We start from the raw sequence: 13986 nt of genomic DNA, 5'->3' as shown, positions 1-13986 counted from the left end.
TAGCAATTCTTAAATTTAGCACTTGACAGGGTGCACTTGACCATTCCTTGATTAAGACTCGGAGCCTGGGAAGAATTCTCCTTGGCTCTTCGCCTGAGAATTTCTTTCTAACTACTGAGTTGCCCTTCCATTTCCATGATAGGTAGGCTTTATTTGCAGGTGAGAAGCCTTCTTTATGATTTGTTCTATTTCTATTCCTTTCCGTTTAAGCAGTGGTATTTTTGCCAATACAGGTCTCATAAAAACTTTGTAGGTCTCCTGTGAACCTTACTGGAGATTCATGCCATGGAACAAAAGCCATATCCAGAAGTCCCTTTGGGATTAGCTCTTTTCTACCTTGGGATTTTGCTGAGATAACTGAGAGACAGAATCCTCGCGTTGCTTGGAGGCCTTGTTTTACCGAACAGTTTTCTGAGGCATTGTCTTAGATATTCCTGAAGTTTTACTCCTTTTTTCGTTTGTTGTTTTTTACAACCACATAGTCAGCTTCATGTTTATACCATGCTTTCCTGACTTTGCCTGGATTTGATCTTTGCCTGGGAACCATTTTATAATTTTAAAATCATTAGCCATCTGGAGATGTTGGGAATTTCTGGACTAGCAAGTACCGTCTCTTTTTGGTTTAAACAAAACAAAACAAAGCCCATGTCTCTACTCTCACATTTCACTCCTGAGCTATACTGCACACTTCATTAGAGCCATTTTCCATGTTGCCACAGGCAACAGCATTGTTAAACTTCCTGCTCCTATGTAACAAGAGCCCCCTTTCCTCCAATTTCCAACCACAGTTCCCCTTTCTTTTACATTTCCCCCCCTATACTCCTCAAAGGCAATCATGCTTCTACTAACAATATCTTTCATATCTTTTAGGTTTTCACGAACATTCCCCTCAAGGTCCTTCCAGTTTCAGCTAAAGTCTAGATCCACACTCACATTTTTAGGTTTTTATTATAGCCGCACCCCACTTCCAGGTACCAAAGCAAAGCCTTCAGAGGCCAGATTTATCCTAAAACCTAGTGCCTTAAAGTAGCAATATGCATTTACTATCTTACATAGTTTCTGTGGGTCAGGAATTCAGGTGGAGCTTAGGCTGGAAGTTTGGGCTCAGGGTCCATGAACTTGCAGTCAAGGTGTTGACTGGGGACTGACATCATCTGAAGGCTTGACTGGAGCTGGGGAGCTATTCAGTGATGGCTCACTCACGTGATTGGCAAGTTTTGCTGGCTGTTGCCTTTCTCTTTGTTCTCAGGCTGCTTGAGTGTCATGGAAGCTGGCTTCCTGCAAAGCAACTGATTTCAGAGAATAAGCTGAAAGTCACGTGTCTTTATAACTTAGTCCCAAACTAACGTGCCATTATTTTCACAAAATCACAGTTGTTACATGATTATTCCTGGTGAATAAGGGAGGAGATTATACAAGGGGCGTGAAAACCAAGAAGTGGGGATTAATGAGCACTTCTTGGAAGCTGGCTATTACTATTTTTTTCCTGTAACTAATAATTACCTGATTTCATTTATTTCTTTAGTTTTATATGTATTAATCTCTATTTTTTCCCAAATGTTTCAATATCTTTCAAACACCTAGGAATTTTTTTTCTAAACATCAAAATATATCAGATAATGTACCACTTACATATTTTTTTTTTCCACATGGACATCTCCCTTCCATACTCTTCCATCTTCCGGCTCCATCTGGGCTAGTTCCTTTCTAGGCTTGACGTAGTTTTCCTCCCAGGATTTCCCTTCACCACTATTTTATGTTGCAACTCGTTTTCTGGATGCTGGGTCTTTCTCTTTATTGAGTTTCTCTTCATTTTGCCAGAGCGCAGTCTCCAGGAGTTTGGGAAACAGTACTTGAGAAATAAAGTTTTTGAGTTCTGTGTGTTTGAAACTGTCTCTTCTACCCTCACTTAAGCCTTTCCTGTCCACTGCTACTTACCATCAAAGAGCTAGGGGCGCCTGGGTGGCTCAGTTGGTTAAGTGCCTGACTCTTGATTTTGGCTCAGGTCATGATCTCAGGGTCCTGAGATTGAGCCTCACATCAGGCTCTGCACTGGGCATGGAGTCTGCTTAAGAGTCTCTTTCCCTTTCCCTCTGCCCCTCTCCCCACTCTAAAAAAACGACACAACAACAACATTGAAGAGCTAAAATGATGACTATGACCTTGGTGCATGTGGGTGGAGTTTGTCAAATTGTGAGCTCCTTTGGTGGATGTCAGGGAGCAAAAGCAGGTTTTGGCTTTCTTTCTTTCTTTTTTTTTTTTTTTTTTCCCATTGCTAGATTCTCATTTTCCACTGTGCAGATATCATTCCTCTGGGGCCACTCAGGTTCTCCAAAGAAGAGTATTCCACCTTCCACTCTGAGGTGGAAGGGATGATATACCCCTGACTGCTGCATTCTGGGAGCAGGGCCAAGGCCAAGGACTGAGGGTTTCACATGCACTATATAGGCCTATAATCATCCCACTTGTAGCACCAAGCTTCCCCTGCCCTAAACTGTGCCTTGGGCCACCCATCTCCAGCTCAATTTCTCCAGAAAACAAAGCAGAATCCTCCCTTTTCTCATTGGAGAGTGAGCAGAGGCATGGTTACATGACTCTTCAGAGTGGGGTGAGTGCTGTTGGTTCAACACCTCAAGCCTGACCCTTTCAAAGAGCTCACCTGTTCACCGGTCCCCATCACCAACCTGGCCGCAACCTTCTATAGCTACGTTTCTCTTCCAAGCTCACTCAACCCCCTGTGGATCGGTCTGCTCAGGCTGCCACGACAAACTACCATAGACCGGGCGGCTTACACAGGAGTCATTTATTTCTCATGGTTCTGAAGGCTGGCAGTCCAAGATGAAGGTGCCGGCATGATCAGGTTCTAGTGAAAACCTTCTTCCTGGCTTATAGGTGGCTGCCATCCCGCTCGTGTGATGTCTTCTTTGTATGCACGCACTGAGAAGAGAGAGATCTCTGGTCTCGCTTCCTCGTCTTATTATAAGGACACATCAAGGCATACTCTTAGGAACTCGTTTAACCTTAACTACCCCCCAGAAGCCCCCGTTCCAAATGCCATCTCACTGGAAGTTATGCTTCAGCATACACATTTGGGGGGGGGTCACGATTCAATCCATAGCACCCCATCTGCTTTCTGTTTCCCCTCAATGTATAGAAATCTTGTAGCTTTTTCTTTTCACCCTTTCATTTTTATTCGTTTTGCCTATGGGTTAATGTCTGTTTTCAATTGCTTTGTTTTTTGGTTTTATTTAAATTCAAGTTAGTTAACACATAGTATTATAGTATGTTATTAATTTGGGGGTAGAATTTAGTGATTCATCCATTGCATATCACAGCCAGTGCTCATTCTGTCAGGTGCCCTCCTTTCAATTTCTTTACTATCATTTTAAGCGGGGTTTTCGAAAGGAAAGAGAGATGAACACGTTTGGTCATTTCTCCATCTGTAACCACAAGTCCAAGCAGAGGAGTCCAACTTGTAAAAGAAAAATTGTGGCACAAGAGCTCAAAACAAAAGGAAGTCAACCTCTATGCACCCCAGACTTGGGGAAGCTGGGGAACCTACCTGTATTGCCCCAAATGAGTGTGCCCTTTTCCAGCTCCAGTCTTGCAAAGATGAATCTTCACGCCTTCACTGAACAGGAAAACGCTGTCCCTTCTCCGGCACCCGGCACCCTTTCAAGCATCTGTAGCTTGTGCTGCCAGCATGGACGCCACAGCCAAGGAGAGCAGATGGCTTTCGAGCCCTGATTAATCACTGCTCTTCCTTCACTTAGCTTTCCAGCTGTGCTTCACTTTCTCCTTCCTGCCGTGGAATCATTTCTGTTGGTTTCTTTTCTTTCCTGGGAAAATGTAAGAAGCAGTCCTGTCTTTTACTAAATCTCTTCTGGCCATCAGTTCCATGTTGCCGGTGGTCAGCACTGTTTTGGGGCTTATCTCAGAGCCCTCCATAGGCTATAATCTTCATCGTTTATGGCATGAGGAAAATCTATTCTTGCCTAGCTCTTTGACCTCTGATTGCATGGCGTGGCCAATAGCAAGCAGAATGTCAAACTAAAGGAGCCCTGCATGGGTCTGAGAAGTCTTTCTGTATGTCTTCTGGAGTTGGACACAACAGGGAAGTCACCTCCAAGCTTTTTAGCCTTCTTTCAAAGTCACGTGGTACATCAAAAACCAAAATGGAGTCATCAATGATGAAGCATTAGAGTCTGGCAACTGGTTGGTTAAATTTGTTAACGCTGAAATAGTACATTTTGGCACGTGGTTTTGGTAGTGGAGTAACGTGTCTCAGCTACCTCTTCTCTCTGTGCAGCGATTCTGAATCATAGATGTTCATCAAGATGGCCTTGGGTGGTGGGTGCGTGGGTAGCTTGGTCAGTTAAGCGTCTGACTCTTGATTTCAGCTCAGGTCATGATCTCAGGTCATGAGATCAAACCCCACGTCGGGTTCTGTGCTCAGTGCAGACTCTGCTTGAGATTCCCTCTCCCACTGCCCCTCCCCCAGCTCACATGCACAAGCGTGTGCACGTGCTCCCTCTCGCACACGCTCTCTCTCTGTCTCTCTCTCTCTCAAATAAATAAATAAAGTCTTTTAAAAAAATCACCTTGGGAATTGTGTTATGAGATAATATGTCCAGATCTTATGTTAAGAGTTTATTAGGGTCATTTGTGTTTTGGAATAGCTTTCGAGGAGATTTTGGTTAAGAAGCATTGCTCTAAAGAAAAATCGTTAAAGTGAAAGAAACAGCACAGCTGAATGATTATGAAAAAATATTAACTCCGGGTACCTGCGTACAGGCTCTGGGCCCAGCTAAGTTGCTTCTGTCATTAGTACAGAGATCATATAATTTATCGTCCACATTAGGATACATTTGAGAGTAGAAGAGGGAGCTATTAATAACTATATCAGAACAAGAGGCAAAAATTGAAACTGTCCGGACAAACCGGTCACCCTACTCATTAACCAAATGAAAGATTGGAGGAGACAACTCTGAGGTCCCTTTCAGATTTATGATTCTATAATTCATGACACTGGGACAAGCGCAAAATATGTTTTCATTCCAAATGCATGCAGGATGGAGTTGTTTAGGTCACGTAGGCTCAGGGAAACTGAAATGACAAACACACGCGGCTTAGGGGCTGGAGCCCTGGTCAGCACGGAGGTGGGCAGGCCAGGCAGAGACAGCACCCACGAGTGAGTGACCCTGCTTAAGCAAAGACACCTCAAGGCATGGGGCGGGGGGCCAGATTCACACCCAGGGTTTGTCGGAGCCAACTGCTACTCCATCAGGACCCCAAGGATAAAAACGAATGTCATTTGAGGTCTCTTGACATTTGTATGCACCTTTGGATCATATGCCAACATGACACTCTGAGACTTTTAGACACTCTTCTGTGTTATCTTCCAGTATGTTCCACAAAGAATTTATACGGCTATTTCTTTGTGCCTTCCGTGTGACACAATTGGGAACAAGGGTCTTTAGGGCAATCAAATGTTATGGTTAATTATAAGTTAGCATGTAGCGCGTCCGGGTGGCTCAGTCCATTAAGCATCTGCCTTCGGCTCAGGTCATGATCCTGTAGTCCCAGGATTGAGACCAGGTCAGGGCCCTGTGCTCAGTGGGGAGTCTGTGTCTCCCTCTACCCCTCCCGCTGCTCATGTGCTCTCTGTCTCTCTCTCTCAAATAAATAAATAAAATCTTTTAAAAAGTCAGCATGTAAATTAGACCACATGCAAGTTACCAGTTTTCTAAAAATCAAAATAATAAATAATAATATAATACCCCCAAATCCCCCAAACTCTGATCTTTTTATCCTTCATATTTTAGAATGCACTCCAGGGCTCTGTACTGTCATCATAAAGATGTCACACTGTAGCTGTGACAGGTCAGCCTAATGGAACCTGGGATATCAACAAGTTTCTTACATTGGTGCTTATCAAGGACTTATCAGGAGGATGTTTAGGGCGAGGCATCAGGACACGGGGAGCAGTAGCGAGCAGGGAACACTACCAGCACGGGGCCAACACTCTGTGGTCTCAGGGAAATCGGCTGAACTTGCTTGTTTGCGTGGTTTGGGCATCATGGAGTTAACAGAAATGTGGGGACAGAGGCACACTCAGATAAGACAGAAGACAGAGAGAGGGAAGTGAGGGAAGAGGGAGAGGGAGGGGGGAAGCAGTGAGGAAAAGGAGAGGAGACGGAGAATGCGAGACAGACAGAGACAGAGAGACAGAGAGAGAAAAAGGAGGAGGGGGGTGGGGACAAAAGGAAGGAGAGGTTCAAACAGAGAAACAGAGAAACAGAAAGATGGAGAGAGATACCAGAGAGGGGAGGCGGTGGGGTACGGGACCCAAGTCAGGTGTCTGTGTACACGCGTGTATTAGCGTGTCTCTGGGGCAATAAGAAGGTAAAGCCTGGGGTTGACGTTTTAGTCAAAACCTCAAAAGTCTTGAATGGGAACATAGGAAATGGCCCCGCTCACATAGTTTGCTGAAGCTATTTTGATGAACGCAATCCAGTTCATTTCACATAGATCCAGGCTCATGCTGCCTGGAAGGAAATTGCACATTGCGACTCTGCTGTAGGGGTGTAATCAGAGGCACTGGCATTGATGGAGAGCTTCGCGCCGCTGCTCTTGGAGGAAGCCAGCAGATTGCGAGCAGCTCTGTTCCCCGACCGCGGCTGCATCGTTCGTTTGTCAGAATGCGTGCCCTGCATGCATTTGGGATGTGAACACGCTTAGCCAAGGATTAGAATTCTCCTGGCTGCAAAATGGTTTTTTGCTTCTCACTGATTCTTACCTGTGGCAGAGAACAGTAGCACGGCAAGGAAATAGGGCTATTTTCTGGCTAGGAGTCGTTTTCAGAGAGCCTTGGAGGAGTGCCTGTCCCTGAGAACGGAAGCCAAGAGGGTATCATTTGGCTCATCAGCTGACAAGAGGTCGATGTGGACCAGAATGGCCACTCACTTTCACCCGAGGAAATGCATACTTCTCGTTCCCATGCGCTTTAAGAAAGGCACAATGGAACTGGAGAAGGTCCAGGGCTGGGCCAGGGAAATAGCCAAGGGATTGGAGGGCTGGGCAGGTGGGAAATATTGGGACCGTCAGTCCCGAGCAGCAGAGGCAAAGAAGGGACGGGACAGATCTCTGAAGTGAAGAATAGGGTAGGGACGGAGACTATAGGCTTAGTCGCAAGATTCTTGGCTGTCAAACCCTTGAAGCTTTAGAAAAAAGAAATAAAAGCATGAAGTTTTAGGGGCGCCTGGGTGGCACAGTGGGTAAGCGTCTGCCTTCGGCTCAGGGCGTGATCCCGGCGTTATGGGATCGAGCCCCACATCAGGCTCCTCCGCTATGAGCCTGCTTCTTCCTCTCCCACTCCCCCTGCTTGTGTTCCCTCTCTCGCTGGCTGTCTCTCTCTCAGTCAAATAAATAAATAAGATCTTTAAAAAAAAAAAAAGGATGAAGTTTTAGAGTGCATGGTGAACTTAGCAAACTTGTAGACGGTTGCTAGACACCACAGATCACCACCCCATAGATGCTAACTGGCTTTGGGAGTGAACTCTCCTGATTCAATCCAGGCAGGGGGTTATTAATTTGTCTCTCTGTCAGTGCTGAGTCCACACCCTGGTATTTGCCCTAGGATATAGGGGATTTACCCACCAAACTTTGGACACCTGTTGAAAGGTGTCACACTGCCGAGTGGCAGGTGCAGAGCAAGAGAAAAGGAAGGGCAGTGTCCTGGAAGTGAGCCCAATAAACACCATGCAGACATAGCCAGCTTAGACCGAGACGGAGACTCAGGGGGTGGTGGCACAGGAAAGGTGCTAGGTAATCGCTGAGCCATCACGGGGGCCGAGGAGGGTTCCCCCGCCCCAGGCATCTCAGAACTGGGAGGGTTGGGCGTGTTCGAGATACTTACTGTCATTGTAATGTTCCTAAAAATAGAAGATCAAGTGTGCCCAAATCCTCTTGCTCAGTGAAGCTATTCAGAAGACGGAATGACGAAGCATTGCGGGGAGCGCAAGATAGCCATGATGGAAATCACCGTGCTGAGGCACATGGGCCTCCTCTGTCTGGCTCTGCTCCCAGCCCTATGGCATCTGACACTTGCCAGCCTCCCGGTCTGTGTATTTGTCGGACTTGCCGCCACTAGATTGTGAGCTCTGCCGCGGCAGAAGCTCGGTGTCACTCATCCACAAGTTCACTTGGCCCGTGCCGGGTTGGGTGAAGAGACCGCTGTCACCCTGGCTCTAGTTGGAGCACGTGGTTGTCAGTGTGCCCTCCATATGCTTTATCTGTCCTTCCTAGGGCACTAAGTCTGTCCTCAGGAGAGAACATCCCTGGAGAAGATCTGACGAGCAGATCTGAAGACGCAAGCCCCCATTTCACAGAAGAAAGGACGGAGGCCCAGACAAAGAAGGTCAAGTCAAACCCAAGTCTGTCCTGTAGGGAATCTGTGCTCCTTGATCCGCGCGCAGACGATCCCTGCCTCACCAGTCTTGTTGCTAGGCAGCACCGCATCAGATGCTCGGTGGTTGCCCAAATTCTAGAACAGACCACAGTAATTGATTTAGTCATTTTTAGCTTTGTGGGAGGGGGAGGGTGGAACTGAAGTGGAGAGAGTTCACCTTACATCAGCGCTCTCAGAGCTAAGCTGTCCCACCACGTTAGTGTTAGTGACGTTTGTGGAGGCTGAGGTGGGCGGCAGGGAGAGACAGGGAGGGAAGGAGGCAGCCTGCAGGGGAGGGGAGAGCCGAGTGGGCCTGCCCAGGGCTCCTCATTGCTTACAAAGTTCCGTGTCAACTAGCGAGTCTCCTTAGCCAGACGTTGCATGGGGATCTGCGCCCAGCCTGCTTTTCTGGCCATGCTTTCCTAAAGGGCAGTGCTAAGAGCACCTTGCCTTTCTGCAGCAGATCAGAATTTTCAAATAACTTTCACATCCACTCTCTAATTTGATTTTTCCAAGGACTCTATGAGGGAGAAAGGGGTGCCGAGAAAGGAAAACCCGGGGCCTCAGCAGCCTGCTGACTTTGCCGAAGGCCCTGTGCAGGGTCGGTGCAAACACCACCTCTCACGGCTCTTGTCTAGTGCGTTCCTTGCACGCCTCTCTTCTCCCTGCCTTGTTCAATCATCCCCCGTAGCCGCCTCCACTCAGAATCCCACCCCTCTCTGGCCCACTGAGTGAATCCCTTTCTCTCAACTCCTGATTCAAGGCCCACTTTCTCCTCGAAATCTTCATCGAAGTCTCTGGCCCTTTGCTCTCCCAGTCCTGGCACCTCTAGCCTGCTCAGGTAGCCTCTAAAACGGGCTTTCTTGGATCACTAGATAACTTCTTCGTGTTCAAGTCCGTGTCTCTGGAGGGTGTGGGTACAACATACCTCCGTTTAGCCACAGAGCCTCACCGGGAGCCTGGCTGCTTGTCAGAACTGGTTGGTGGCCAACACCTCCCTTAGGGATATGCCATAAACTGTGAGCCCAGCTGGTGTGCCTCAAGTGTAAAGACCCAGGCAGCCCCTGCTGCCCACCTTCTAGGGAAACCACCCCTGAGATGGGGACCTCCAATTTCACTAATATTTTCCACTAAGAGCACCATTTCCCACTGATATTTGGAGAGCAACTGGTTTCTGGAAGCACAGCCCAGAGGAGGCCTGGTGGGATTATGGCAAAGGGAAAGCAATTTCATAAAACTTCTCACTGAACTGTCACAACTGAAAATACTCCAGTTACCTGGAGACCCGGAAGGAGATTCGACTAGAACTCAGGTGAATATCTGATAAGCCACCAGTGTTGAGAGGAAAAGCCTTGCTTGGATTGGCACAGGCTTGCCCAAGATAAAACACAATTCCACTAACTAGATAATGCAAAACATTCTGAATCAAAAGTTGAGATACTTCTAGACTGTACCACGCCAAAAGACATGCCTTAGAGTTTGTTGCTTTTGGAGAAGAGCATGCTTACAAACAGTATGGAGGACGTCGCAAAGTTTTCTTATTTTGTTACTTTCAATCCACTGATGCAATCTTGATTTACTCATTCACTCAGCAACCATATTTTTCTGCATTTCGTCTGTGCCACGCACTGCTCCGACACTTGAGGTACTGCTTTAGGGGACAAGCAACTCTTGTTCTGATAGATTGTTCCTATGTGGGAAGCAGATGAGATTATTTCTGTTTTACTGAAGAGGAGACAGAATTTCAGAGAAACTTGGAGAATTTCCCTTGTCGCATCTCAAACATAGAATGAAGCCTTTAGAAGGTTGCTGTGAGAATCCTCTTCTCTTCTCTCAAACCTTGACAACAGTCCCTAAGGAGCCATAACTTATCACGTAAACAAGTAGCTCTGACCTTGACACCTGTATTTTCCTTCCCTGAATCACAGTAGATTTTGAAGCCGAAATTAAATTGAGGGCTTGAGTTCAGGTCTGCGCAACTTCGCCAGAGTTCAAAGTTGTATGGCCAAACTCTGTTGCCGCCCATAGTGTTTGTGGGGGACGAGACTTATAGCCTGAGAACCAGCACGTCCCAGATCTAGGTACACAAGTCAGTTTCTATGAAGAAAAGGAACACTCTCTTGGCTATAACAGAGCCAGTCTTAAGGTCCGGAATATTCCCAAAGAACCTACCTAACACAAGGCTGGAGTATTGGGTAGTTCATTTTAAGGTCATTTGAGACTAACTGATACCTTCCTCCAGTTTAATTGTTCATTCATCCCCACCCCACCCCAACTCCCTGATCTGACAGAAACCCCTATTACTGACATAGATGAATAAGGCTATGTCCTTCGATTTCATGTTCTGTTCTGTTCTGCGAAGGACAGGAGGGGAATTAACCCTCAAAGGCAGAAAAATCAGCCCGGCCCTCCTCTGGGGGTGCCGCACCCAGATACAGAAGAGATGGAGAGGTGTCTTTGGAGGGTTCTTATGCTGATATAAAAAGGGGCTTCGTCCATCTATGTTGCTACCCTAGACAGCTCATGGATTCTAAGGAGCACACGCGAAGCCACCTTGAATGGCCCGATTCCCAGCCGTGTTTCCACACTTGCAAGTGGAAGATGGGGAAGCCGGCTGGAGGGAAGGGCGACTGCGTTCGCGGATGATGACTTACTGCACGCTGTGTAATGGGATCGTTTCACAGGCTGGATGCCTGATTGATTTGTCGTTTTCTTGTCTTCAAGAACTCATGTATAAATGTTTTCGAGGATTGCTAATGTCATGCTGATGAATCTCTTCAAATGCTCTTCTTTGGGGGGATAAATAGCTATCATCTCCTCTTGCCTCGATATTGCTCTTTTCCGATGGCATTTTGTGGAATAAATGGGCAACATTTCTCTTTGACTTCCCTTATGCAGACACGCGCACGCACGCACGCGCGCACACACACACACACACACACACTGTGGTTTAGAATTTTTTTTGCCCTCTCGTCTACTTTTAAAGGAGTCTCTTTTTTAAGGATGGACTTTTAATTTTTTACAACCTGAGCTGTCAGTCAACTCTCCTCAAATACATTCCTTTTGCAGAACGACAAGCCTGGAAGTTCAAAGGCTTTTTATCTCAGCACACTGTTGGGCATAAAGCGGGCGATCAAACTCTTGGCTAATTGAGGCATCCTCGCGGGGAGAAAGCGCTCCCTAAGCAAGGGCAGGGGGATGTCTTCTTCCTGGAAGAGAGGAGACAGCTTGGTAATTTGGGGAAGACTGTCAAGGAGGAGAGATCAAGATTGGACTTAAGGAATTACCGTTCAGACCACCAACTTTGGAACCAAGTAAAAGGCAATTCTCATCCCTCTCTGCTGTTTATGGACACTGTGACCTTGAGTGAGAGGCTTCAAATTCCTAGGCCTCCATGTCTCCATCTGTAAAATGGGGACAATATGACCACTTACTTCACAGAGCTTTTGTGAGAAGGTCATGACAGAAGTGTCAAGTGCTCGGCGTGGTGTCTGGCATCTAGAAAACACTCAGTTGAGCCCTTGTTATTCTTAAAATCATTAGAACAACACAGCAGCCGCCTGGTGGGGTGGAAGGATGGTGCCCTCAGGGGCCCCAAACCTGGGCACCTGCATTTCCAGTCTCACGTAGAGGGGGGCTGTGCCTGTCACCGATTTTGCACACGGCCTCTCATTCTCTGGAGCTGTTCAAATGGTTGCACAACCTCTCTTCCCACGAAAATCCAAGAAGCAGAAAGTCAATTTTGATAAAGAGTGTTTCTGTTTAATTGATGGAGTAGGCTACGTTTATGGGCCTTTCTTAAAATGCTTGGGGCTGAGTTGGAGAAAAGCCATTAGGGACAATTTCGGAGGAGAGATGTTCAGCAAGCCTCACTAGAAGAGATTGGACCATCTTTCTCTTTTGAAAAGCTTTTTGTAAGGAGCTACCGATGAGCCACAAAACAACTAGATCCATCACTTTGGCAGGATGGTTTTCGCAGGGCCCTCGAGCACCAACTGTACCCCTCAATGGCGATTTCTACTTATCTGGCACAATTTCATAGAAAAAGAAGAGAAGCAAAACCACTTTTCACAGCGTTTCACTTCCTATTAGGTCTGTATGAAACTGTCGAACAACTTTAGAGGAAAGGATAATATAACATTTCAACCGTTTCAATGAGGATTTCCTTCCATTGCTTACTGATGTACCCCTTCTTTTTCCCTAGCACAGGTGCGCTAAGGACAACTATTTCCAACTTCCTTCTACTTAATATTACACTGTATGTTTATTCTCACGAGCTGACACAACTTACAGACTCATCATTTGTAATACTGCTCAGCTGTGGGTTTTCTTTCTTTTTTTTTTTTTTTAAAGATTATTTATTTGACAGAGACAGTCAGCCAGTGAGAGAGGGAACACAAGCAGGGGGAGTGGGAGAGGAAGAAGCAGGCTCATAGCAGAGGAGCCTGATGTGGGGCTCGATCCCATAACGCCGGGATCACGCCCTGAGCCGAAGGCAGACGCTTAACCGCTGTGCCACCCAGGTGCCCCAGCTGTGGGTTTTCTATCTTCGTGTCATAAAACTAGAATTATAGAATAGTAGAGCTGCAGAGATCTTGGAGCGGTATTATTAATACGAGTCAATTCGTATCAAACCCTTACTGTGTGCCAGGCATTATGTGCTAAGTGATTTATACATTTATTTAAACATTTCAATAATCCTATGAAGTAGGTTTCTACTCAGGGCTCCATTTTACAGGTGAGAACCTTGAGGATAAAGATGTAAATGTCTTGCTCGGGGTCATGCAGCTAATAGGGCACAGAGGCAAACGTAGGCTTGACAGAGTCTACACTCATACTCAACCATGGTGGGCGTACCACACGGTCCTTAGTTTTCAGATGAGGATCCCGGACACCCAGAGGAGAAATGCGAGTTCACTCAGAGTCTTTTAGTTAGTGGCAACGGGGTTGGAACCCAGCTCTCTGGTCTCCCAGACCCCCGTCCCTCCATTTCATACGTCACTCTACCTCCTGGATAGGAGGATATAGGTATAGGATACTCCTGTATCCTTCTGGAACTCTCCTTTCTTTTCCCATGTTTGCAAAATTCACACTGAATACTTTTACTTAATAAAAAATTAAATGTCTATGTAAGCTGCTTTAAAAATGACAGTTCCTGGTTTCCAGCCCTCCTCTTCTGGTCTCATTCTCTCAGGGCGATCTAAATTTGCAGAATTGGGGGTGCCTGGGTGGCTCAGTCAGTTAAACATCTGCCTTTGTCTCAGGTCATGATCCCGGGGTCCTGGGATCGAGTCCCAGGTCGGGCTTCCTGCTCAGTGGGGAACCTGCTTCTCCCTCTCCTCCCCACGCATGCTCTATCTCACTCTCTCTCTTTTTCTCAAATAACTAAATAAAATCTTAAAAGAAAATAAATTTGCAAAATTATTAGATTCAGAAAGTTCTCTTTGAAAAAGCCATCACCCCCTAAATGGCACTCCCCAAGAACTCCTTTGGATTATTCTTTTTTTTAATTAAAAAAATTTTTTTTATTATGTTAT

This window comes from Ursus arctos, unplaced genomic scaffold (genome assembly GCF_023065955.2).
Source record: "Ursus arctos isolate Adak ecotype North America unplaced genomic scaffold, UrsArc2.0 scaffold_27, whole genome shotgun sequence".
Taxonomy (NCBI): domain Eukaryota; kingdom Metazoa; phylum Chordata; class Mammalia; order Carnivora; family Ursidae; genus Ursus; species Ursus arctos.
This window is presented reverse-complemented; position numbering follows the sequence as displayed.